Source organism: Eupeodes corollae, chromosome 3 (genome assembly GCF_945859685.1).
Source record: "Eupeodes corollae chromosome 3, idEupCoro1.1, whole genome shotgun sequence".
Classification (NCBI taxonomy): Eukaryota; Metazoa; Arthropoda; class Insecta; order Diptera; family Syrphidae; genus Eupeodes; species Eupeodes corollae.
Window position 1 is genome coordinate 97,624,252 of NC_079149.1, and position 24,109 is coordinate 97,648,360.

Below are 24,109 nucleotides of genomic sequence, written 5' to 3' on the forward strand. Positions count from 1 at the left end.
AGTATCATCTGATGTCCTATTTCTTGCATTATTATTTGATCGGTTTTGAGGTTTGAAAATCAATGTTGGAAATTTTGATTATAAGGTCCCTCGAATTCAATTTGCAATGTCAAAGCTTTATCACAGAACAGCACTAGGTCATCAGAAAATTATTAAAATTATTTTCAATATCATTGATAAAAAGAGCGAACAAAAATGGACTCAATACACCGCCTTGTGGAACACCTGTTTGGTTTTAAAGAATCTTGACATAGATTCATCGCTGTAAACCATTGCAGACGTATTTAATAAAAGCTGCTTAAAAACTCGAATAAACTAAACGAGTTCAGTCAAACATCCTATAACTGCTAGCTTGTATAAAAGTTATCTTCTGTTGATTACATCAAAAGCTGTTTAAAAGGCGATTAAAAGTGTGTTTAAGAACTTTTTTATCGATAAATTGGATTGCAGTGATAGTAAGAGCAAACATTTGATCAATGTTTCACGGCCTTTCCGAAAACCAGATTGATAACAATTTATCATATCATTGTTTTTACTAAAGTTCACAAGCCTAACGCACAATATTTGAGTCAAGAGCGTTCTTAGTGAACTCAGAATTGAAATGCCTCTGTAATTTGTAGGTTAACTGTTGTAGATTCTAAACATTCTGGTGAGAGGGCTTCAGCATATCGTACAATTTGACTTATGTTTCACTAGTCTTGTTTTAACACTATTTTAATTTATGGCTAACTGAAGATACCTCAACTTATTTATTATATTCAAAGAATTCACTTGAGAGTTAATAATTTGAAAAGTTCGCAGGCGCACTGCGTACTTCAAAACATTTACTTAAATAGATCCAATCTCCATCCACGACAGACAAATCAATAACAGAGCATGCTTCGGTTGATATAAATGTGTAGTTTCCATTAGAACTTTTGTTGGTAACCCCATTCAATCTAATGAGTTTCTAGGGCAGAAAAGAACCCCATCGTTCAGAAACTAAAAGTTTTTTTAAATTGCTAATAAGTCCACTCAAATCACCAATAATCAAAATCACTATTTCGTACAAAATTTTTTGAAGCTGATCAAAATCTGAGCTCTAATTTTTGTTATTTAAATAAACAGGACAAACTACATATGTATATGTCAATCAAAATGTTGTTACCATAATGCTTTGCTTAAAGTTAAAGGCTCTTAAGTCAACATAATTCGTTTAAGCTGTTTACCCTTTTTTTTATACATTTTCACTACCAACTGTTTTTCTTTTTTTACCGAACGTTGCTAAAATCTTTTAAAACAAGAAAGTTATGACCTTTTTTAAAACAGCTTAAGTTTAATTCGTAGAGTTTTACTTACTTACTTACTTACTCTCTCGTTTGCTGCCCCCAACAACTTTTCACTGGGGTTAGAACCCAATCTCAGATAGACAGAGGTGGGCTTAGAGAAAAACCTGTGGACGCTTGTGTCCTCTTGAATGCACATGTCTACCATTTGAACATCGATCATTCGTCTTATGAATCAATTTATTTTATTTATCAAATAATAGGCAAAAAAGATTATGGTATATTAATCAAAAGGTAGGTAGGTAGAAATGGCGATCTCAAGGCAACCTAGCCTGAGATCCAATTAGCGCTGTAGTGAAACTCGTTTGACCTTTGATTGAAAGGGATAGATTTATAGAGAAGCTTCATAGCGATTATGTTAAAGAAATTTTGTTGCATTGAGAAAAAAGATTAGATCTCTAATCTTTGTCTCAAGTAGCTCATCAAGTTCGTGAAAGAATGCTTTACCGGACATTTGCAGAGGAAATGGATTATCGTTTCACTTTCTCTTTGGTCACTACAGCTACGGCTAAAGGTGTTGCACTAGATACCCAACTTCTCCGCATGAACTCCTATCGCCCAATATCTGGTACAAACCGCAACAATCCTGGCTATGTCTTGCCTTGGCATGCACAGAAGATCGTTTGTACGGGTTTTATTATAGGTGGGCCATATCTTCCTATTTATAATGTAGTTGGGTAAATTGCTCCACCTTCGGTTAGATTCAGTTTGGTAGATAGAAAAGATTTTACCCTTCATAGCACCAAGAGGAATGTTAACCATTTCCGCAAGTGAGCTATGAAGGGACGATCCTTGCCTTTTTAGCTCGTCTGCCAGTTCATTTCCCACGATACCACTATCAGGGTGACACCGAGGTTAATATTAAGGCTTGCTAGCTCATCGCGACATTGCTGGACCAATTTAGGTGAGGATGTGGCCGAGCTAATGGCTTTGACAGCTGCCTGACTGTCCGTAAAGATAGCCGCATTTTGGTTTTGGTTTGGGCTTTGTTTAAGTATCTTACATGCCTCCCTTATTGCCAGCAGTTCAGCCTGAAAAACGCTAGCAAAGTCAGGAAACCTAAAGGATTTAGATACATTTAGAGACTTAGAAAAGATCCCAGAACCAACTCCGCACTCCATCTTTGAGCCGTCAGTGAAGATGGTTGTGTCGAAACCTAACGACACGATGTCATCCTCCCAATCTTCTCTGGATGGGAAAACATCCTTAAAACCCTTACTAAGGCTCAAAGTAGGAGTGCAGTAGTCAGTGTCTACCGAGATAATATCTGAGGGAATCAATTTCGTGGTGTTGCTGTGACCATGAGGTTTTGACAACCAGCTGTTTGATTCCTTCAGCCTAAATGCTTTTCGTCATTTTACCGATATTTTTATAAACCTTTTTCTGTTGAATAAGCCAATTTGCATTCGACCCCTTAAACAATTCAGCCGTTATACTCACACCTACAGGAATGATTTTCAGTTTACCAAGTCTAGATATTCTTTTCTTAACCGCACATTGAGAATGTGGAATACTGTGGCAAACTCTGTTTTTCACTAACATTTTAATATTCAGAACCTTAAGTCCACCAGCATGTATATTGTAAAATACGATCTTTGCATGGGTCTCTAACAGCCCCCACTGTTATAACTCTAATCTCTTTCAAAAAGATTCAACTAAAAGTTCCCCGCTTGAATGACGAAAAAGCAACAACAACAAAAACATTACCACTGATAATACTGCAAATATGACTAATGACGACACATGGTCCCTACTGCCTCTGCGGCTCTGCTGCCTTTATACCAGACGACAAGACAATCTACATGTAGGTAGACTTTGCGGTGGTTATAGCTTGTAGGTAAACAAGCTCGCAAAAACTTCAAAAGAGACACGGGGGCTTCACATATTGAGCAAAACTAAAACCCAGCAAAATCAAAAAAACAAAACTAAAAAGCCGCTTCTATACTTTTACACTATAGAAACCACAACAAGTTAATTGTGTTCAACGCAAATTTCCACACTTCAGTCTGTCTTGAACCTCATTCGGTGTCAAAACGGAAGCGCAGTATTTTTAATTTTTTTGCGCCGCTACCGCCATCCACCGTGCTTCGTCGTTGTCGTAGTTGTAGTCGTTTGTCAACAACAACAACAACAATAAAATATCGCCTACATAAAACGAGAGTTTAAAAGATTTCGGACGAAGAACCGCCCCGAACAGTGCCGCCGGTTTTGAATTCCAGTTATATATTAATCAGAGCGTTACACCATAATCATTAAGAGAGAAATCAAAAATAAATAAACTTGACCATCACCATAACAATTTTTGGTCTACAAATAGTTTGACATATCTTTGACATATTGTACAAAAAAAGTGACACAACAAAGGTTTATCCACAAAATTACCGTTGCCGCTTACAGAGTGCACTGAATTGATGTAAGTTTGGAATTACCCATCATACTATTTGAGATTAAGAAATATTCAAAACATCGTGAATGATGTGTGATTTTCATTGTCGTTTTTTGAAACGGGGTTATAGTGAGTGACCTTATAGCTTCTGGTTATCACAGTCCAGTGGCTTTCAGCATTTGGAGTGATGTTTGTTTAAAATTTTATTTAGTTAGTTTTTGTTGTTTTTTTTATTGTTGACAGAATCTGTCATATGTGTGCACCTAATTAGTAAACATTATAACTGTAAGTTTGTTTTTGTCGCAGTTTAATGTTTATGAATTGAGTAAATACCGTTTTTTCGGACTTCGATTGTAAAGCTCGCTTAAAGTCATTTAGATTCATTTATCACAATGCTATAACATTGAATTGAATAGTGCCATAATTCGCCGCTGTTGCGCTGCTGCTGGTGCTGTCATAAAATAATAATTCAATAATCATGTCACATTCGTGACATTCGTTTAAACTGAACTTAACTGACAAATTTAGATTTAAAGATTAGAATTTGAATTAAACTTTGCGATTAGGATGGACTTTTGTTTTTTATTTTGCCTGCTGCTTGTATTGTGTTGTGTGGGGTTTTTGATTTGTTTAATTTTTAGTATAGTAAAAATTTATTAAAAAACAGAACATTTTACTTATCTTAAAAATGATGATGTTGGTGTCAATTAGTTCCTTAGTTATAGCTTTCCCAACTTCCTTTTATCGTCAAAATGGGGTCTGGAAGATTTAAAATTCTTCTAGGTGCTTTCTCAAGTACCTTAATTTTTGTTAGATAACGACGATAATCTTTTTACTTGCCACATATAGCAATTATATTGAAAGTATTGCATTTTTAAAAAATTCGGAACTCGAGATTTTAATCAAACATGATATTATTATGGTAGAGAAGTCGAATAAAGTGGGTGACCCGATTCCGTCAGCCTGTTTCTTTGTCCTTGAACCTACTACCGAAAGCATTGGTTAAGTTGACTTCATATTTCAAAATTAAAATTTTGAGTGAATTTGCATAAGATATTTTTTTTAATATTTCTTAAGACTAAAAATCGAATTGACAGATTTTTAACTTCCCATAGAAAGTTATTGTAATGGGTCCGATTTGTCAAATTGAAAATTTTGAAATTTCTCGACGTTTCAAGGTCCTTAGAGTCGAAATAAAAGATTTTTAGAAAGATGTCTGTGCGTGCGTGTGTACGTACGTTTGTACGTCCGTACGTTCGCGACGTTTTTTTCGTCGTCTGAAGAACCAGAAGAGATATCGACTTCAAATAAATTTTGTTATACAGATAATAAGGCAGAAAGATGCAGAAAGGGCTCTCAAGAAAATTGCGTGGGTGGTTTTTTTACCATAGCAGTTTGAAAAAAACGTGAACATTTTGGTTAACCTTAAATATCTTACGAACCAAAAACACTAGAGACTTGAATTAAATTTTATATAATATATTGTAACGTGATACCAAACAGGTATATTTTTTGAAAAAAATCAATATATCGTTTTTTTTTATAAATCAATAAAACTGAAAAAAAAAATTTGTCACCTCCAAAATATTACGACTGAAATATGATTTCATCTCTAAAACAATTTTGCGCAACGAAGAATAATGTTTTTGACATCTGGTAAAATTTTGAGAAAAATCGAATTGATAGTTTTTTTTACAAAAAATAAAAACCTAAAAAAAATGTATAAAAGTTGGTAAAAATTGATTTTCGACTCAAATATCTTTTCAAAACTTTGAGATATTGGCTTTAATTTCCTTTAATCTTTCAAAACATCTTGTTGTCAACATTCAGTTAAAGTTTGAAAAAAATCGAATTGACAGTTTTTGTACAAAAAATTAAAAACCGAAAAAAAAATTAACAAAAGTTCGTAAAAAATGATTTTCGACTCAAATATCTTTTAAACAATTTGAGATAATAGCTTCAAACTAATTTTATCTTCTAAAAAATATTGTTTTCAACATTAGGACAAATTTTGAGAAAAATCGAATTGACAGTTTTTTTACAAAAAATAAAAACCTGAAAAAAATGTATAAAAGTTGGTAAAAATTGATTTTCGACTCAAATATCTTTTCAAAACTTTGAGATATTGGCTTTAATTTACTTTAATCTTTCAAAACATCTTGTTGTCAACATTCAGTTAAAGTTTGAAAAAAATCGATTTGACAGTTTTTGTACACAAAATTAAAAACCTAAAAAAAAATTTAACAAAAGTTGGTAAAAAATGATTTTCGACTCAAATATCTTTTAAAAACTTTGAGATAATAGCTTCTAACTAATTTTTTCTTATAAGAAATATTGTTTTCAACATTAGGACACATTTTGAGAAAAATAGAATTGATAGTTTTTATACAAAAAATAAAAACCTAAAAAAAAAATTTATAAAAGTTGGTAAAAATTGATTTTCGACTCAAATATCTCTTCAAAAATTTGAAATATTGGCTTCAAACTAATTATGTCTTATACGAAATATTGTGTTCAATATTTGGTAAAATTTTTAAAAATTCCAAACTAAGCAACTTACTGAATCTCACTGAATCGATAGAAGACCTTGAATCAAAGGTGAAAACCTTTGAAACTTCTATAAGTAAAGCTTTAAGAGTCTCTTGCCCAGTTAAATATAGCCGTAAAACCCTTCTTTCTTGGCGGAATGAAGAACTGTCCAGTCTTAGGAAAATGACGAGGACAATTTTCAATATCTGGTACAAACATAAGTTTTACCAACCGTATAAAGACTATCGTAAAATTTACAAGCCCTGTCATCAGCCAAAAGACAAGGCTGGAATAGCCTGATGGAACCTGGACAACCGAATCACTTGAAACCACAGAGCTAATCGTAGCTCATGTGGAGCATGTCAATTCCGTCATAACCAGAGAAAATATTTTGTGGGCCATCAATACTTTTTCTCCATATAAATCCAAAGGCATGGATGGCATACTGCCAGTTATGCTTCAAAAGTTGCATGATGTGGCAGCTACATGGCTGGAGCAAATTTTCAAAGGATTCCTCCTTCTCAAACATGTGCCCATGTCGTGATGACAGGTCAAAGTAGTTTTTATCACGAAAGTTGGTAGGCGAGGTCACGAATCCGCGAATGATTTCAGAAGAATAAGCTTAACATCTTTTGTGCTTTAAACCTTGGAGCGCATTCTTGATTACCATATTAGAGAAATCCTAGTTGGACGACCTCTCGAAAGCTCTCAGCATGCTTATCTTAAGGGCAAATCTATGGAGGTCGTGCGTACTGTAGAACAAACAATCCATTATAAAGAATTTACTCTTGCCACCTTCCTAGACATAGAAGGTGCTTTTAACAACGTCCTTACCGAATCCATAGAAGAATCGCTCGTTAAGTTCGGAGTAGAAGACTTCATTCGAGAATGGATTATTTCCATGCTCAGTGGTAGGAAGATTCGAGCCACTCTAGGCAATACAACACGTGAATAGGGAAACAGCCCAGGGTGGTGTCCTTTCGCCTCTTCTATATCTTCTGGTCATGGATACAATTCTCGTTAAATTAGAGAGATGTGGAGTGAAGGCGGTAGCCTATGCGGATGATTTGGTGCTATTGGTGTCAGGAAAGTAGACCTCTGTGATCAGTGAAATCACGGAGTCAGCTTTGAAGAAAGTTAGCAGCTGGGCCACGAGTTGTGGATTAGGAGTTAACCAAAGTAAAACTGAACTGTTGCTCTTTACCACCAAAACTCGACTCAACGGTCAAATCCTATCACTGTCTTCAAGTGCAAAATATTTGAGAGTTATACTCGACCCTAAACCAAACTGGAAACTAAATATCGAAGTATAGGATAAGAAGGCCTGTGTTGCCTTCTACGCCTGCAGCAAAACTTTCGGCAAAAAGTGAGGACTGCAGTCGAAGATGATTTTATGGACGTATACAGCCGTAGTACGTCCAATCTTAACATATGGTTCGATTGTGTGGTGGCCTGCTCTTAGCAAAGCCTATAATATTGATAAGCTTAAGAAGATTCAGAGAACACCTTGCGTGGGCACCACAGTAGCCATGCGTACTTGCCCAACGGACGCCTTAAACGGAATTTTGGATCTTCTACCAATCGACCTTTTTATTAAATATATAGTTTCCTGCAGCGCTATTAGGCTGAAGGAATCAAACAGCTGGTTGTCAACACCGTATGGTCACAGCAACTCAACGAAATTGATTCCCTCAGGTATTATCTCGGTAGACACTGACTACTGCACTCCTACTTTGAGCCTTAGTAAGGGTTTTAAGGTTATTTTCCCATCCAGAGAAGATTGGGAGGATGACATCGTGTCGATAGGTTTCGACACAACCATCTTCACTGACGGCTCAAAGATGGAGTGCGGAGTTGGTTCTGGGATCTTTTCTAAGTCCCTAAATGTATCTAAATCCTTTAGGTTTCCTGACTTTGCTAGCGTTTTTCAGGCTGAACTGCTGGCAATAAGGGAGGCATGTAAGATACTTAAACAAAACCCATACCAAAACCGAAATGTGGCTATCTTTACAGACAGTCAGGCAGCTGTCAAAGCCATTAACTCGGCCATATCCTCATCTTAATTGATCCAGCAATGTCGCGATGAGCTTGCGAGCCTGAATATTAACCTCGGTGTCACCCTGATCTGGGTTCGGGGCCATAGTGGTATCGTGGGAAATGAACGGGCTGACGAGCTAGCCAGGCAAGGATCGGCCCTTCATAGCTCACTTGCGGAAATAGTTAACATTCTTCTTGGTGCTATGAAGGGTATAATCTTTTCTATCTACCAAACTGAATCTAACCGAAGGTGGAGCAATTTACCCAACTGCATTATGTCTAGGAAGATATGGCCCACCTATAATAAAACCCGTACAAACGATCGTCTATGCAGGCCAAGGCAAGACATAGCCAGGGTTGTTGCGGTTTGTACCGGACATTGGCCTATAGGAGTTCATGCAGAGAAGTTGGGTATCTCTTACAACAGCTTTAACCGTAGTTGTAGGGAAAGTGAAACGATAATCCATTTCCTCTGCAAATGTCCTGCTTTGGCAAACACCAAAATGAAATACTTTGGCAAAGCATTCTTTCACGAACTTGATGAGCTATCTGAGACAAAGATTAGAGACAAAATGGCTCTAACATAATCGCTATGAAGCTTCTCTATAAATCTGTCCCTTTCAATCACAGGTCAAACGAGTTTTTGGTATCAAAACGGCGCGGTGCACTCAGCGCTAATTGGATCTCAGTCTAGGTTGCCTTGAGATCGCCATTTCTACCTACCCATACAATGGCACTTGAGGTGAATTGACAAATTCTCCAAGAGTAGTTTTTGTCAATGGCTTTTTCAAATAAGACGATTGAATTCGACTAACAAATTATAGGGCCCTGCGTCCAAGAGATTAGTCGAAATTCAGGAACCGCTGATTGTTGTAAGTCACAAGATACTACGAGCTGTTGTGCCACATAATTTTGGAATACATGACAGCAAATTTGACAGATACATTTTCAACAAAATGCCAATATCTATCAACTGTCAAGTTTTGGAAATCCCAATTAAAGGATCCATTAAAAGTTAAACAAATATTTCCATACTTTCCAGGTAACATAAAAATTTAATTTTATAGAAGGATTAAAAAACATCCTACTTATGTATATCCTTTATCTGTAAAAATTGCATACAAAATTAAGTAGTTTGACACAATTCTAGACTTTCATTTTAAATTCATCATCATCCACAAAGAGTATTTTTTTTTTGGAAATATTTTTTAATAGCAAGCAAAATAATAAATAAAAAATTTCATCAACGAATACAAACAATTCGTTTTTATCATTTAAATCTTATGACTTTTTAATTTTGATTAAATTGAAAAAAAAAAAGGAAAATCATTTAAAAGTAATGATTATGAAAAATAAAAAACAGGAAATTCTCTATAATTTTTCACTCTAACACGTCAACCAACTAATTACACAGACGTTCATTAATTTTATGAATTTTTTGTCAAATCAATGTAAGTGTCAAATTGTTGATTTTTTATTTGTCTTCTTTTAGTTTTTTTTTTTAATATTTATTAATTCAATTTGGAAATGGAAAAAATTGTCAGATATACAATTAAAATACAAAATATAAAAAAATATATAAAATTGCTCTGTGGTTAACAATATATAACGTAATCGCATAATTAATTCAATGCATATCGATTAAAACTGTCACAGATTTATTAATTGTGTTTTCTCACTTCTCTATGGACTTGTAATTTCAGTTTTTTTTTTTTTTAATGATGAAGATATAAATTATATGTAGATTACAATCATCCTGGTTTTTTTTTGTATTTTGTTTGTTAACCCAAAGGATCAAACTGAAATTAAATGATATTGGAGTAGATGGTGAGGAGATGTGTGAGGTAATGGACGATGAAGAGGATGCACCACAAGTATGTGTGTTCAAATTATTCTTTAGTTGTTAATTGATTAAAAGTTGTGTGTGTTCACATCTCCACTTTTAATTTACTAATTAAATCTGTCAATGTTTAATTATCATAATTTATATGTAAGTATGTAGATATGTATATATACCATTAAAGCAACGTTGATGTTTAATAATTTCATAATTCAATGAATACGCGCTATGGAATGATTGCGTCTTCATTATGAGTACCGAACGGATTCGATGCCGAGGAAGTAGCAAGTGGCAATAACGATACTCCTATGTACATAAAACATTCCTACAATTACTCATATTTGAATAAATAAATATGTATATACATTTCGAATACCATAGATGTTCATATAGCCCAGATTTAATGTTGTAGGTAATTAATTAATTTATGCACCGAATTAAATAAAGATATGTGTTTTAAGTTAAACAGATTGGCTTGTTTGTTTATATCAACAAATAATATAATAACAATAATAAAAATTCATACAGTTGTTGTTCATACAAATCAAATAAAATAATGTTCTGATATACGAGCGAGGAGATATAGACAATAATCTATAAAGGACCTCGGGGCGTATGAGTAATATTTTTTTTCTACAACTGCTACTACTACTACTACTACTACTACTTCTGCTGATACTACTCCTATTGAAGAAGTGAATTAATGTTAATGTTGAAACCAGAACCTTTCACAATCAACGAGTTTTATTCTGGTTTTATATCGTTCTTTTTTGTATTCATTTGTTTTATTTCATTATACCTACATTAATATTGTTTCTTAATTGAATTTTTTTGTTGTTTTGTTATTACTGCCTCGGGAAAGAAGCTGGGATGGATGGTTGTAAGTTATTGAGTAAAACGAATTGGTATAACTAAAGTTTAATTAAATGCATGATAATGATTGTTTAATAATATAATATAATGTCTTTCACACGTTTTCACTTATATATGGTTAAATGTATGTATGTCGAAGTAGGAACCGAATAAGTAATTAAAAGCTAATTTTTTAATTATTAAATACCGACTACAGTTAGAGGTATGTGGGAATTTTATAGGAAGACCATAAAGCTTAAATTTTAATTGTAAAAAGAGGTTCAGATGCAACCAACACTAATAACTTCCCATCCATGGCCATCTGTGGATTTTTCTAAAACTTTAATAAGAATATTTTGTAAACAAATAAATTGGGTGACGCAAAAGTCCATTGAGATCCTGTATGCGAGTACTATTGTCAGGGATGGAGGGGACCTACAGTTTAAAGCTGAATCCGAAAGGCTAATTATTTTAGAAAGAACTTTTCATGACAGTCTTGGAGAATTTGTCAATTCCTCACAAGAGGCAGTATCCGTAAAAAAAACTTTAGATGGAATAAGCAGGTATTGAACACGAGACCTTTGGAATGACATTCCAACACCCTTTTTTTATTATTTTTTTAACTTCCCATAGGAAGTTATTGTAATATGTCCGATTTGTCAAATTGAAAATATTTACATTTCTCGACGTTTCAAGGTCCCTAGAGTCGAAATAAAAGATTTTTCGAAAGATGTCTGTGCGTGCGTGTGTACGTACGTTCGCGACGTTTTTTTCGTCGTCCATAGCTCAAGGCCCAGAAGAGATATCGATTTCAAATAAATTTAGTTATACAGATAATAAGGCAGAAAGAGCTCTCAAGAAAATTGCGTGGGTGGTTTTTTACCATAGCAGTTTGAAAAAATGGTGAGAATTATGGTTAACCCTTAATATCTTACGAACCAAAAACGCTAGAGACTTGAATTAAATTTTATATAATATACTGTAACGTGATATCAAAGAAGTATATTTTTTGAAAAAAAAAATCCAATTAATGGTTTTTTTTTTATAAAAACTGAAAAAAAAATGTGTCACCTCCAAAATTATACGACTAAAATATGATTTCATCTCCAAAACAATTTTGTGCAACGAAGAATAATTTGTTTGACATCTGATAAAATTTTGAGAAAAATCGGATGGGCAGTTTTTTTTATAAAAAAATAAAAATCTAAGAAAAAAATTAATAAAAGTTGGTAAAAATTGATTTCGACCCAAATATCTTTTAAAACTTTGAGATATTGGCTTTAATTTACTCTTATCTTTCAAAAAATATAGTTTTTAACATTCAGTAAAATTTAAAAAAAAATAGAATTGACAGTTTGTATACAAGAAATTAAAAACCGAAAAAAATTAACAAAAATTGGTAAAAAATGATTTTCGACCCGAATATCTTTTCAAATCTTTGAGATAATAGCTTCTAAGTAATTTTTACTTATAAGAAATATTGTTTTCAACATTAGGACAAATTTTGAGAAAAATCGAATTGAGAGTTTTTTACAAAAAATAAAACCTAAAAAAATGCATAAAAGTTGGTAAAAATAAAATTGATTTTCGGCTCAAATATCTTTTCAAAAATTGTAGATATTGGCTTTAAACTACTTTTATGCTTCAAAAAATATTGTTGTTAACATTCAGTAAAATTTTGAAAAAAATCGAATTGACAGTTTTTATAAAAAAATTAAAAAACGAAAAAAGTTAACAAAAGTTGGTAAAAATAATTATCGACTCAAATATCTTTTCAAAAATTTTAGATAATAGTCTCTAACTAATTTTTACTTATAAGAAATATTGTTCCTAACATTAGCAAAAATTTTGAGAAAAATCGAATTGACAGTTTTTTTTACAAAAAATAAAAACCTAAAAAAAAAATGTATAAAAGTTGGTAAAAAATGATTTGCGACGCAAATATCTTTTCAGAACTTTGAGATATTGGCCTAAATTTAGGTTTATCTTTCAAAAAATATAGTTGTCAACATTCAATAAAATTTTGAAAAAAATCGAATTGACAGTTTGTATACAAGAAATTAAAAACCGAAAAAAAAATTAACAAAAGTTGGTAAAAAATGATTTTCGACTCAAATATCTTTTCAAAAATTTGACATAATAGCTTCTAAGTAATTTTTACTTTTAAAAAATATTGTTTTCAACATTAGGACAAATTTTGAAAAAAATCAAATAGACAGTTTTTTTACAAAAAATTAAAAACCTAAACAAAATTTAACAAAAGTTGGTAAACATTGATTTTCGACTCAAATACATTTCAAAAACTGTAGGTATTGGCTTCAAACTAATTTTTCTTATAAGAAATATTGTTTTGAACATTCGATAAAATTTTGAAAAAAATCGAATTGACAGTTTTTTTACAAAAAATAAAACTCTAAAAAAAACAATACTAAAACTTGGTAAAAATTTACTTTCGACTTAAATAGCTTTTGAAAAATTTGAAATATTGGCTTCAAACTTATTTATTTCACAGAAAATATTGTTTTCGATATTCAGTAATTTTTATATAAAAATCCAACAGTCCGTTTTTTCATAAAAAATAAAATCTACAAAAAATATTACGCAAATTTGGTAAAAATTGATACGATTACATATAGACAAACTTTTAAGCTAGACAAATCGACAGACGGGATGGGAAGTTATCAGTGTGGATCGCATCCCAGCCTCTTTTTTCTTTTATTCTCATCACGCAGTCTAAGGCCGTTTCTACACTTTTGCCTTTGGAAAAGACAATATTTCTGAATATGTGAAAATCTAGAAGTCTTTCGGAGGTTTTGTGAATAAGTAAGACGTATGGGTCTGTGGTCTTACCAGCTGTAGGTATAAAAACTATTCCGATCTCCCGTCACAATTAAGGAACATGTCCCAATCTAAGGCTGCTGTGGAATGGATTATTTGAATGTGGGATTACGAGATCGTCACTTTTATGTAGCATCAGAGGGAAGATGCCACCAAGGCCTGTTGAAACAATGTTTTCGCAGTAAGTCGTTGAATTCTTTATCAACTTGGTTTGCAGACCGGTAAAAAGAGTTCCGTAGAAGTCTTGAATATGATTTTGTCCGTTGACTGTTGTACTTTCTTAGTGACCGGATTGGAGTATGTTGTTTGGCTAGAATCTTTTTTGAAGGCGCTAGCTTTATTAGCTAGAGAGATCAAATTTTTCACTTTGTTTAAATCGATTCTCTTCCTTTTACAGCCATTTCTATAAAAACTACTAGATTCTAGCAGCCTTGAAACGTCGAGAAATATTATCATTTTTAACTTGGACCTTCCGATTGGTACAACTACAACTGGTATTGGAATGTAATAATCAGATTTTAAGACTGTATAGTTTTGTAGCGATAACCAAAAACAAATTATTGAATAAGTGTCTTCATAGCCTTATCAAAACTATGGCTAAATTTCATTACTAATATAAACATATTTGTTTTCTAAATAAGCCTTCAGCAAATAGTTTAGACAATGATCGCAACTTGAAAAATTGAAGGTTGTGTACACGTTTGAAGAATACCATTCAAACTTTATCTTTTTTGCTTTTTTTATTTGAACAAGTAAAGTGTTTTGTTGTTTAAACTGAATAATAGACAATTGGTATTATTTTTGAAAACCAACATTTCAGATGAATATTATAATAAGACTTAAGGTCTAAAGAATTTTGGGTCTTATTTTCCTATGGTATTCTAACCACATCCACAATACGAATTTGTGGTCATGTTCCTTAAAATTCCGAGCATATCTATATTTTCCACAAGAAAATTAACATTTTTATGATCTCAATTTATTAAAAATGGGATTTCTGAAATAATGTCTGCAAAGTTCTGCTGAAATTGAGGCAGAAACAAATACATTTTAGCTCAACTTATTGAATTTGAATTTGACTTATTCGAAAAATATTGTGTATGAATAATTCATGAAATCCTTAATACTTTTATAAGTATCACTCCTCGGAACGGGTAACAATGCCTTAACAAGTTCTAGTTAAATTCTTAAATTTGTTTACAAATCTTATTTTCCAGATACGAACAATGAGCATCATGTACATTGGATAACAATACAAGATTCAAACTATTTTTAAGAAGAATGTGTATGAATTTGATAGATCGATTCTATGACGGTTTTGCAAGGCACAAATCTTTGCCTTCCAGACTCAGTGTTAATTTATTAAGTACAAACTCTGATTCCATTAGTTATAAGTCTTAATTTGAGTTTTGAGAAATTTAAATGGCTGAAACACAAACACGCTTCAGCTTCGTCTGCGTTACGTTGGGCCTGCTTCGGGGTTGCTTTGAATGACACTACCAATATGACATTTCTAAAATGGCACTCCTGTCATTAGCAGCTGTTATTTTTTCTCAAAATTAAGAAAATATGAGTTTTAAAATCGAAAAAATTAAATTTATAGTAAAAGTAGCTTACACATCCTATAATAACCAATAGGAATCCCTCCAAAATCAAATGTATTTAGTATTTACTAACATCTGTTAGAGTTGGAAAAGTTTAATTCATTGAAAAGATCCACAGGTTGGCGGGTTAGAAGTATGCCAGAGAACAAGGTAACTCTATAGTAACGTCGTGAATATATCTTATTGCGCTATTAAATGCAACCGTTAATTTCCTTTTACTCTCGAAGTCTTACTTACGAAATATTTCACAGCCGTAAGCAAGCAGAGGTAAAATCAGCGTTTTTTGACCATAGCATGCGTAGGACACCATACGATTTCCCAATTGTGTTGTTTATATAATGTGTCCACTGTCCAGGTAAGTCTGCGGTTAAAAACTACACCTAAATTTTTAGCTGAGTCGACATAAGCAATAGAACAGTTATTCAAAAGAATTCCTGGAAAGTAAGACACATCAATTTTGTTTTTTGAAACCACGAGACACTTTGATTTCTTTGGGTTAAGAAGTAAGCAGTTATTAACCGACCAACGCTCAATCAAGCTTAAGTCCTTATTTATACAAGCTGCAGAGTGTTCAATATGTCCCAATGGGCAGCTCAAATAGGGTGTCATCACCATACAGGCGTATTGAACATTGTCTTACAATTGAAGGAAGTTCGTTAACATAGATTGAAAACAACAACGGGCCAAGAATCGAACCTTGCGGAATACCCCTAACGACGGGTAAGAAGTTGGAAAGAGTTCTGTTAACCTCTACTGCTTGCACTCGATCAGTAAGGTATGAAAATAAGAGCCTGACTGCGGAGGAAGTAAAGTTAAAATGACGTAAGAGTTTTTCGCAAAGTACCATGTGTTTTACCATGTCAAAAGCTTTTGAGAAATCGAGGAGTATTAAAAATGTGACATTATACTCGTCTATAGCTTAACAAAGCTGTTATGCAGCTGTTTTTCTTTCGAAAGCCTGATTGCTTGGGAGTTATTAGACTGAACAGATTAAGAAACTCATTCATTTGTTTTTGTATAATTTTCTCAAAAACTTTTGATAAAAATGGCAATATTGATATTGGCCTAAATTCGTCTCCTTTTGAAGTTTTTGGAATGGGTAAAACTTTTGTGCTTTTCCATTGTGTTGGGAACTCATTTTGTATCAAGATGGAATCAAAAAGCGTTGGTAAAATAATTTTTAAAAACGAAGGGTGCATATTATCAAGGCCTATAGCATTAGACTTAAAAGAGAGGAGTGCTTCTACAACATCCTCCGCAATTATTGCAGAAAACATAAATGAATTTGAGTTTGAGGTATGCGATGAAAAAATCTCTTCAAAATATTGTAGGGGATCTAACGATTGATGGTTAATAATTCGGTTAGAAACGAAAGATTTGTTGAGAGCGTTGATGTCTATGTCTTCAGCCAAACCACAAGATACTTTTCCAACACCGATATTCTTCAAATTTTTCCAAATTTGCTTACTTCCTAAAGACGAGTTGATGCGAGTTGATACAAAGCGGATTTTGCCTTACGAAGTTTTGTTGCGCAAAGAGATAAATTTTTGATGAAAGCTGTCAAGACGAAAGAATTTCCACCGTCTATAGGCTAGGTCACGCTGTCTCATCAAAGAACGTATGTCATGGTTTGTTGTGAGGAGCGCAGCTTTTAGTTTTTAAGGGTACATGGCTCTCAAATAATCTATTTACCCTGTCAGACAAGCAAATGTTCAGCAAATTTGAACTAGAGCTTCCATTTGGAGTCACATTACGTAACATTACGTTATTTCCTTACGATTGTCAAATGAAACGTGAGGTCGAAGCTTCGTTGTGATAGCACGCATTGAATTCCTATGGCTGCACTCGTTAACGTCCGGCGAAGCTGAAGCGTGTTTGTATTTCAGTCAAAACGCTTTAGTGGCTTTAGGAAATACCCTTTAGGGCTAGTTTGTAATCATGACTTTGACTCCAAATTTCGCTTTAAACTTTCTGCGGATTTGTGGATTTTTGACATAACTTCGGCCTTCACAGTTTCCTATAACAAATAATCCAAAGCGGTCAAAATGCCAATGATACACATAACAAAATTTTGGAATTCAATGCATGTGATGGGTGGCATGACGCAACGTTCTGCATAAAGGTAAAGTCGTCGAAACTGATTTTGTCAGAAAAAATGGTGTTGGTTAATTTAGTCTAACAGTCTGGTCTGTGCAGACGCGGTTCAAAATCAATTTCGTCTAAAAATTCATCTCAAAAACTTTAATGTAATGTTTTCCAACGTTGTTAAAGCTTTTAACAAAATACTTCGTTCTGTCTCTCAAACACTAATTTTATAAGAAGTAATACATGTTAATCAACCATGTAAAGATTTCGAGCGGAAAACAGCTGTCAGTGCCAAAATAACTAAAGCTTAAGAAATAGACCACCAGATGGCCCCATGGTTCATCTGATGTCTATATGTCTACTCTACAAATGCCAATGTTAATCTGACATTAATTTTTTTATTAATAATTGGAAAACAACACCATTGTTAACATTATGATGAATTTCGTTTCGGTGTGTCATTTATAGATACTATTCTTAGAGTGATTCGTTAAATTATGATAAGTACAAATATTTGTTAACATTTTTTAACGACATGACTGCATAGTCAGAATTCTCTGAATTCTTAAGATCTCAACGACTTTTTTTCTTTTGTATGAAACAAAGTCATGTGGGTTTTACAGTGTAAACCTCTTGCTCATTTCTGATACTTAGATAGGGGTATATTGTTAAACTGACATTTGACAGAAGGTAATTCACAATGATAATGACAATAATGAAGGATGATGCGGGAATATTGTTTATTTTTGTATAAAGTTTTATTTTTATTTCATAGGAAAGTAGGTGAATTCGATTAAGAGGAATGAGAACATACATTTATAATTCGTACCATTATCGGTATATTTTTAGTATGAAGGCATGTTTGTGGGGAAAACCCAACTCATATAGTTAGCACGTCACAATAGTTTATTTCAATATATTCATTAACACGAAGATGTATTTTTATAATGGCCTAATAACTATTAAACATGTCTAATAGTTTTATAATTATCGTAGCCGATAATAGATAATAGTTTATAGTATGTTGCAGAGAATATTTTATTTGTAATTGTTAACTTGTGGGTTTGTTTGTTCTGAATAGTGACGTCTTGAGACTTTCCAACAGTGAGTGTGACGAGTGTCTTCGGTTTGGGAAGATTGGGAGTTTTTTGGTATTGACACAAAACCTTTTAAAAACAGTTACATATATTTTATCGAATTACAATACTTACTTACTTAAGGTGGCACTTCAGTCCGGGCGGATCTGAGCCTCAACCAACATGCGTCTTCAGCCAGCTCGGTCCTTAGCTAGCTGTCTCCAGTTTGGCACGCCAAGTTGGTTGAGGTCCTCTCCTACCTGAGTGCGCCACCTGAGTCGCGTTCTTCCTCTACTGCGCCTTCCCTCGGGATTGGATTCGAAGACCTTCCGGGCTGGAGCATTGATGTCCATTCGCTCTACATGACCTAGCCATCTGAGCCGTTAACTAGGTCAGTGTCGCTGTACAGCCCGTACAGTTCGTCGTTATATCTTCTCCTTCATTCATCATCAATGCAGACGGGACAAAAAATCACCCGAAGAATTTTTCTATCGACGATCTCATCTTTCTTTGACAGAGTCCAGGCTTCAGCGCCATAAATGAGAACCAGGATGATGAGATTCTCGAGAGAGGACTTTACTTCTCAATTGCCTTCTAAGTCCAAAGAAGCAGCGATTTGCTAGAGTTATTCTTCGTTTGATTTCAGCATTGGTGTCGTTGTTTGTGTTAATAGCGGTGCCTAGGCAGACAAAGTCCTTAACTACTTCAAAAATATAGCTGTTCATGGTGACGTTTTTTCCAAGACGTCGTCGTTCAGTGTACTTTTTTGATGACAGCATATACTTGGTCTTGGCCTCATTGACCACTAAACCCATCTTCTTCGCTTCCGTCGCTATGCTCAAAAACGGTCCACTGACATCACCCTTTGATCTTCCAATTATGTCAATATCATCTGCGTATCCGAGTAATTGGATGGACCTTTGGAAGATTGTGCCTCTAGTTTTGACGGTTGAGTTTTGCACAATTCTTTTCAGAAGTCGCATGACAGTGCATCGCCTTGTCTAAAACCTTTTTCGACATCAAACGCATCGGTAAGATCTTTTCCGACCTTGATAGAGCAGCGTGCATTCTCCATCGTCATTCTGCACAAACGGATAAGTTTGACAGGGATGCCAAAACTAGACATTGCTCGGTAGAGCTCTTTTTTATAGATGCTGTCATACGGGGATTTAAAATGGTGGATGGTGGGTATCGATTTGAAGTTCCTGGGTTTTTTCCAAGATCTGCCATAGTGTGAATATTTGGTCGAAAGTGGACTTTCCTGGTCTGAAGCCACACTGATAAGGACCAATCAGGTTATTGACGAACAGCTTCAGACGTTCACATAATACGGCAGAGATTATCTTATACGCAATGTTAAGGAGACTGATGCCTCTGTAGTTGGCGCAATTTAGAGGTACTCCTTTCTTATGTGTCCCGCATACTATGCTGAGATTCCACTCATCGGGCATGCTTTCTTCCGAAAATGTTTTGCAGATGAGTTGGTGCATGCTCCGTACCAAGTCATCGCCTGCTGCTTTGAATAATTCGGCGGTGATGCCGTCAGCTCCAGCAGCTTTGTTTGACTTCAGTTTAGATATAGCTCTCTTCACTTCATCTAAGTCGGGTAGGCGGCATTGTTGATCTGCGTTGCCTAGGTTAAGTGGTTCTTTCTCCCTTAAAGTGAAATTTGTATCGTCATCGCCGTTATATAATTTGGAAAAGTGTCTTTCCATATTCTCAACATCGACTGCGGTTCTCCTCCGATGTTTCCCTGATCGTCTTCACAGGCTTCGGTTCGTGGCTGGTATCCTTGGGAGGTTTTTTTTTACCCTTTGATTAAACTTACAAACCTCATTCCTGTTGTGACATCCCTCTATCTCCTCGATCACGCGCTTCTCATGCTCTCTTTTTTTGACATCTAAGAAGCTTGAGTTTCTTTCTCTTCTTCTGCTCGTAGAGCTCTCGAGCTCTAGTACTTTTGTGCAGCGCTGTTTTGCATGCCTGTTGTTTCGCTGCGTGCCCTTGCCGGCATTCGTCGTCAAACCAGGGGTTTCGCTGTGGTGGCCGTGTGAAACCTAGCACTTCAGAGGCGGCATCTCTGATGGCTGCAAGGCAATGTTACCACTGGAGGTTACTAGAGACTCGATCGGAAAAGGACATGGCAGTCTTTTGCGATTGTAACCGTCTAACGTCGAAACTTCTCACAGTATTTCCTTGTTTTGGCTTGGACCAGGATATCCGTAGCTGTACCTTGGCTTCAACGAGGTAGTGGTCCTAGTCAAGGTTGGCGCCTCGGAAAGTTCGGATATCCTGTATATTGGAGAAGTGTCGTGCGTCGATTGCAATGTGGAAATTTCCATGTCCCCTTGTGGATGTGTGAACTGTGTACTAGCTACCAGAACGTCTCGCACCGCAGCGAAATTGATCAGCTTGAATCCGTTGTCGGAGTTAGTGTCATGCAGGCTGTATCTCCCGATTGTGCCATCAAAGATGTCTTGCTTGGCGTTCAAATCTCCGAAGATAATTGTAATGTCATAGCCTGGGCCCTGCTCATAAGTCGTATCCAAGAGAGCTCGACGAACGTGTCTCTGGCGTCTTCATCTTTCTCCTCTGTTGGGGCATGCGCTCATATTAGGCTTATGCTGGCGAATTGAACTCAAAACTTTTTGTTGAGTCTAGTTCCAACAACAAATCCACAACCAAATAGACGCTGTCTTTGTTCTCGGTAGAAGTCGCCGTAGTATATATCACAGTCTTTTAGTTTGAGTTTGCCCGGTCCATTCCATCGCACTTCTTGGATGGCGGTAATATCTGCCTTGCAGCAGATTAGGACTTCCGCTAGTTGTTTGGCTGCACGTGGTCTCTTAAGGGACCTAACATTCCACGTACAGATCCGAAGTTCGTTGTCCTTATTTCGCTTGTTTGGGTTGTCAACAGTGAATCCGTCCCTATCCGAGGCTTGTTGGTGCTTCGAAACTGCCCCCAACAACTTCCCACTGGGGTTAAAACCCAATCTCTAGTTGAGGTACTAGGCACCCAATGTTCACCGCGGGCAGGTGAGAGTAAGAGTTGATATACATATATATGCACAGTTGATATACCATTCATCATCACCTTGCAGACATTTTGTTTTATTATTACTGAAGTACCCGTGGCATGATGGTTAGTGCGTTGGACTTTCATGCAAGGGGTCTTGGGTTCAATCCCTGCCTGTGCCACCTTAATTTTAAAAAATCAATTTGCGCGGATACTGCCTCTTGCGAGGAATTGACAAATCCTTTAAGAGTAAATCTTGTCATGAAAAAGTGCTTTCTCAAAATTAACCGTTCGGATTCGGCCTAAAATTGTAGGTCCCTTCCATTCCTGACAACAGTACTCGCACACAGGAATAGCTGAGAGTTAAAAGTCACTAGGCCCTGGTTCACAACGGACTGTTGCGCCACTCAATTTAATTATTACTGAATTAATTATTAATTTGGCTGCTAAACATTTTAAAAATCAATAAAATCAGAGAAACTGACATGACTTGCCATTAAAAATGTCACATCATTCATTGTTCAACTGCCTGTAAATGAAAAGCTCGATTTTTAGTGTCTAGCGTGTTTAACGTTACCAATTTCCCCAAATTGTTTAGAATGTCTCAACAACTTTCCTTACAACTGCCAATTAAAACCAATATACTTTTTGTGGTATGTTTGTTTACAAACGTCATCTGTCAACTGTCATGTTTTATTTTTTTTTGCGAACACAAACCTTGTGTTCAATTTGATTCTTAATTTTATAATTTGAATGGCCTGAAAAATTATAAAAGATCAGAAACACACATAATAAATTAGCCTTAACGAAACTCAACATGATTCTAAAAACTAACCTTGTGTCATTTTTGCTACCTAAAAAGTACTTAAACTGTCAAAATCGTATAAATCATAATTCACACCTCAACAACCATATACAAATTATTATTAACATAATGAAGTGTTGGACAATTTATTACTGGCGCTGGGTGTTGCACAAAAATAAAGCGAATCATTGATCTGAATTGTTTTTATTTTTGCATTGTCATTGTTCAAAAAGGTTAAGGTATGTTCGTATTTTTGAATTGTTGATGCTTCTGCTTCTGTTGTATTTTCATTGTTTAAATTTATTATCAGACACTGTATCGGTATTTGACCAAGGTTTTCAATTGTTTGCAGAATGAATTGTCTATGATGGATGCATACGCCAATGTCATAAAGCGTGCATGAGTAATGTGACAACGAAAAACACTCATCCTTAACAATGTGTATACACCTTAAAAAAGTCATTGCCATTTCAAGTCATCTTTTTTAAAGGATGATTCGATATTATGTATCGTTAAGTTGTATTCAAGGTACAAATTTTAACATTTTTGCGTGAAAATATATACAAAAACTCATATACTGTCTGAATATTTTTCGCAATTAGTGTAATTGAGTGCGACACGCATTTTAAATGTCAAGGAAATTATGATTCAGCCAGAGGAGAGTGAATATATGTGAGGTGTAGACAAATATTTATTTAACGGACATGACAGGATATACCTAGTAGGTACAATACCTTAGTGTATATACCGTAACGTAGGTCTATATAAATACATTACAGAGTGAGTATAGGATACAAAATATTTATAATATGATGACTATTTTAATAGTCTCCAGTCAATTCTGGGAAGTTGCAATGTTAACATTGTTTAAGGGTATATTTACATTACCTGATGATGGTTATTGTGTATTATTACCTCTATACCATATAGACCACCTATAGACAATAATGGTGTATCAAGTTCTCTTAAAGTTTAACAAAGCCAATTGTTTGTTGTAATTGTAATATTTAATTTGATTTTGTGGGTGCGAGGTCAGGTAGGTCGGTAATGTAGTGTAGTGTACTTTGTATATTTGCACACAACTGTGGTTATAGCTAAGTTAATATAAATATGATATGAGTAATGAAATAATTAATATTGTGAAATTTTAATAATATGTACTTGATGTCTTGTGTTGTAACTGGATTTGTATTTAAAAGTCTAAAATTAAATCAATAGAGAAGCTGTTGAATTATTTTTTTCTCGTTGTGAATTCCTATGAATCTAAATAAAACTCGTTTTCATGAACTAATAATTATAACACGCCAAGTGGAAAAAGAATTTTCATGTGAGTCAAGTGTTATGAATACCTTATACTTTTTTTTTCTAATGTATTGGAATTTTGGAGGCTTGTGTCAATTCTATTTTGACATTTGTGAAGAAAGTTCTTTTACTGTAGCAGAATTTCGGGGACCTACGTCAATTCTATTTTGACCTACGTTTTACTGTATCAAAATAATTTTTTAAATAAGTTACTAACTTACCAGTTAATAACTTTGTTATTGTAATGGGTCCGATTTGTCAAATTGAAAATTTTGACATTTCTCGACGTTTCAAAGTTCCTAGAGTTGAAATAAAAGATTTTTAGAAAGATGTCTGTGCGTGCGTTTGTACGTAAGTTCGTACGTCCGTACGTTCGCGACGTTTTTTACGTTGTCCATAGCTCAAGAACCAG

The 24,109-nt window shown here is 34.6% G+C and overlaps 1 protein-coding gene across 3 annotated transcripts in view; it reads left to right on the plus strand.

Moving 5' to 3' along the window:
• Window positions 1-3,311: 3,311 nt before the first annotated feature.
• The window catches only part of LOC129948794 (serine protease inhibitor 28Dc-like), a 40,638-nt gene continuing 19,840 nt past the window's right edge, over window positions 3,312-24,109 (plus strand). Inside the window, exon 1 of one of the 3 annotated variants that reach the window (XM_056059827.1) lies at window positions 3,312-3,738. The gene's annotated coding sequence lies outside the window, so the exon portion shown is untranslated. Of the gene's footprint in view, window positions 3,739-23,254; window positions 23,432-23,512; window positions 23,723-24,109 lie in introns of those variants that run through there. The other 2 variants (XM_056059829.1, XM_056059828.1) reach the window with 2 other exon arrangements.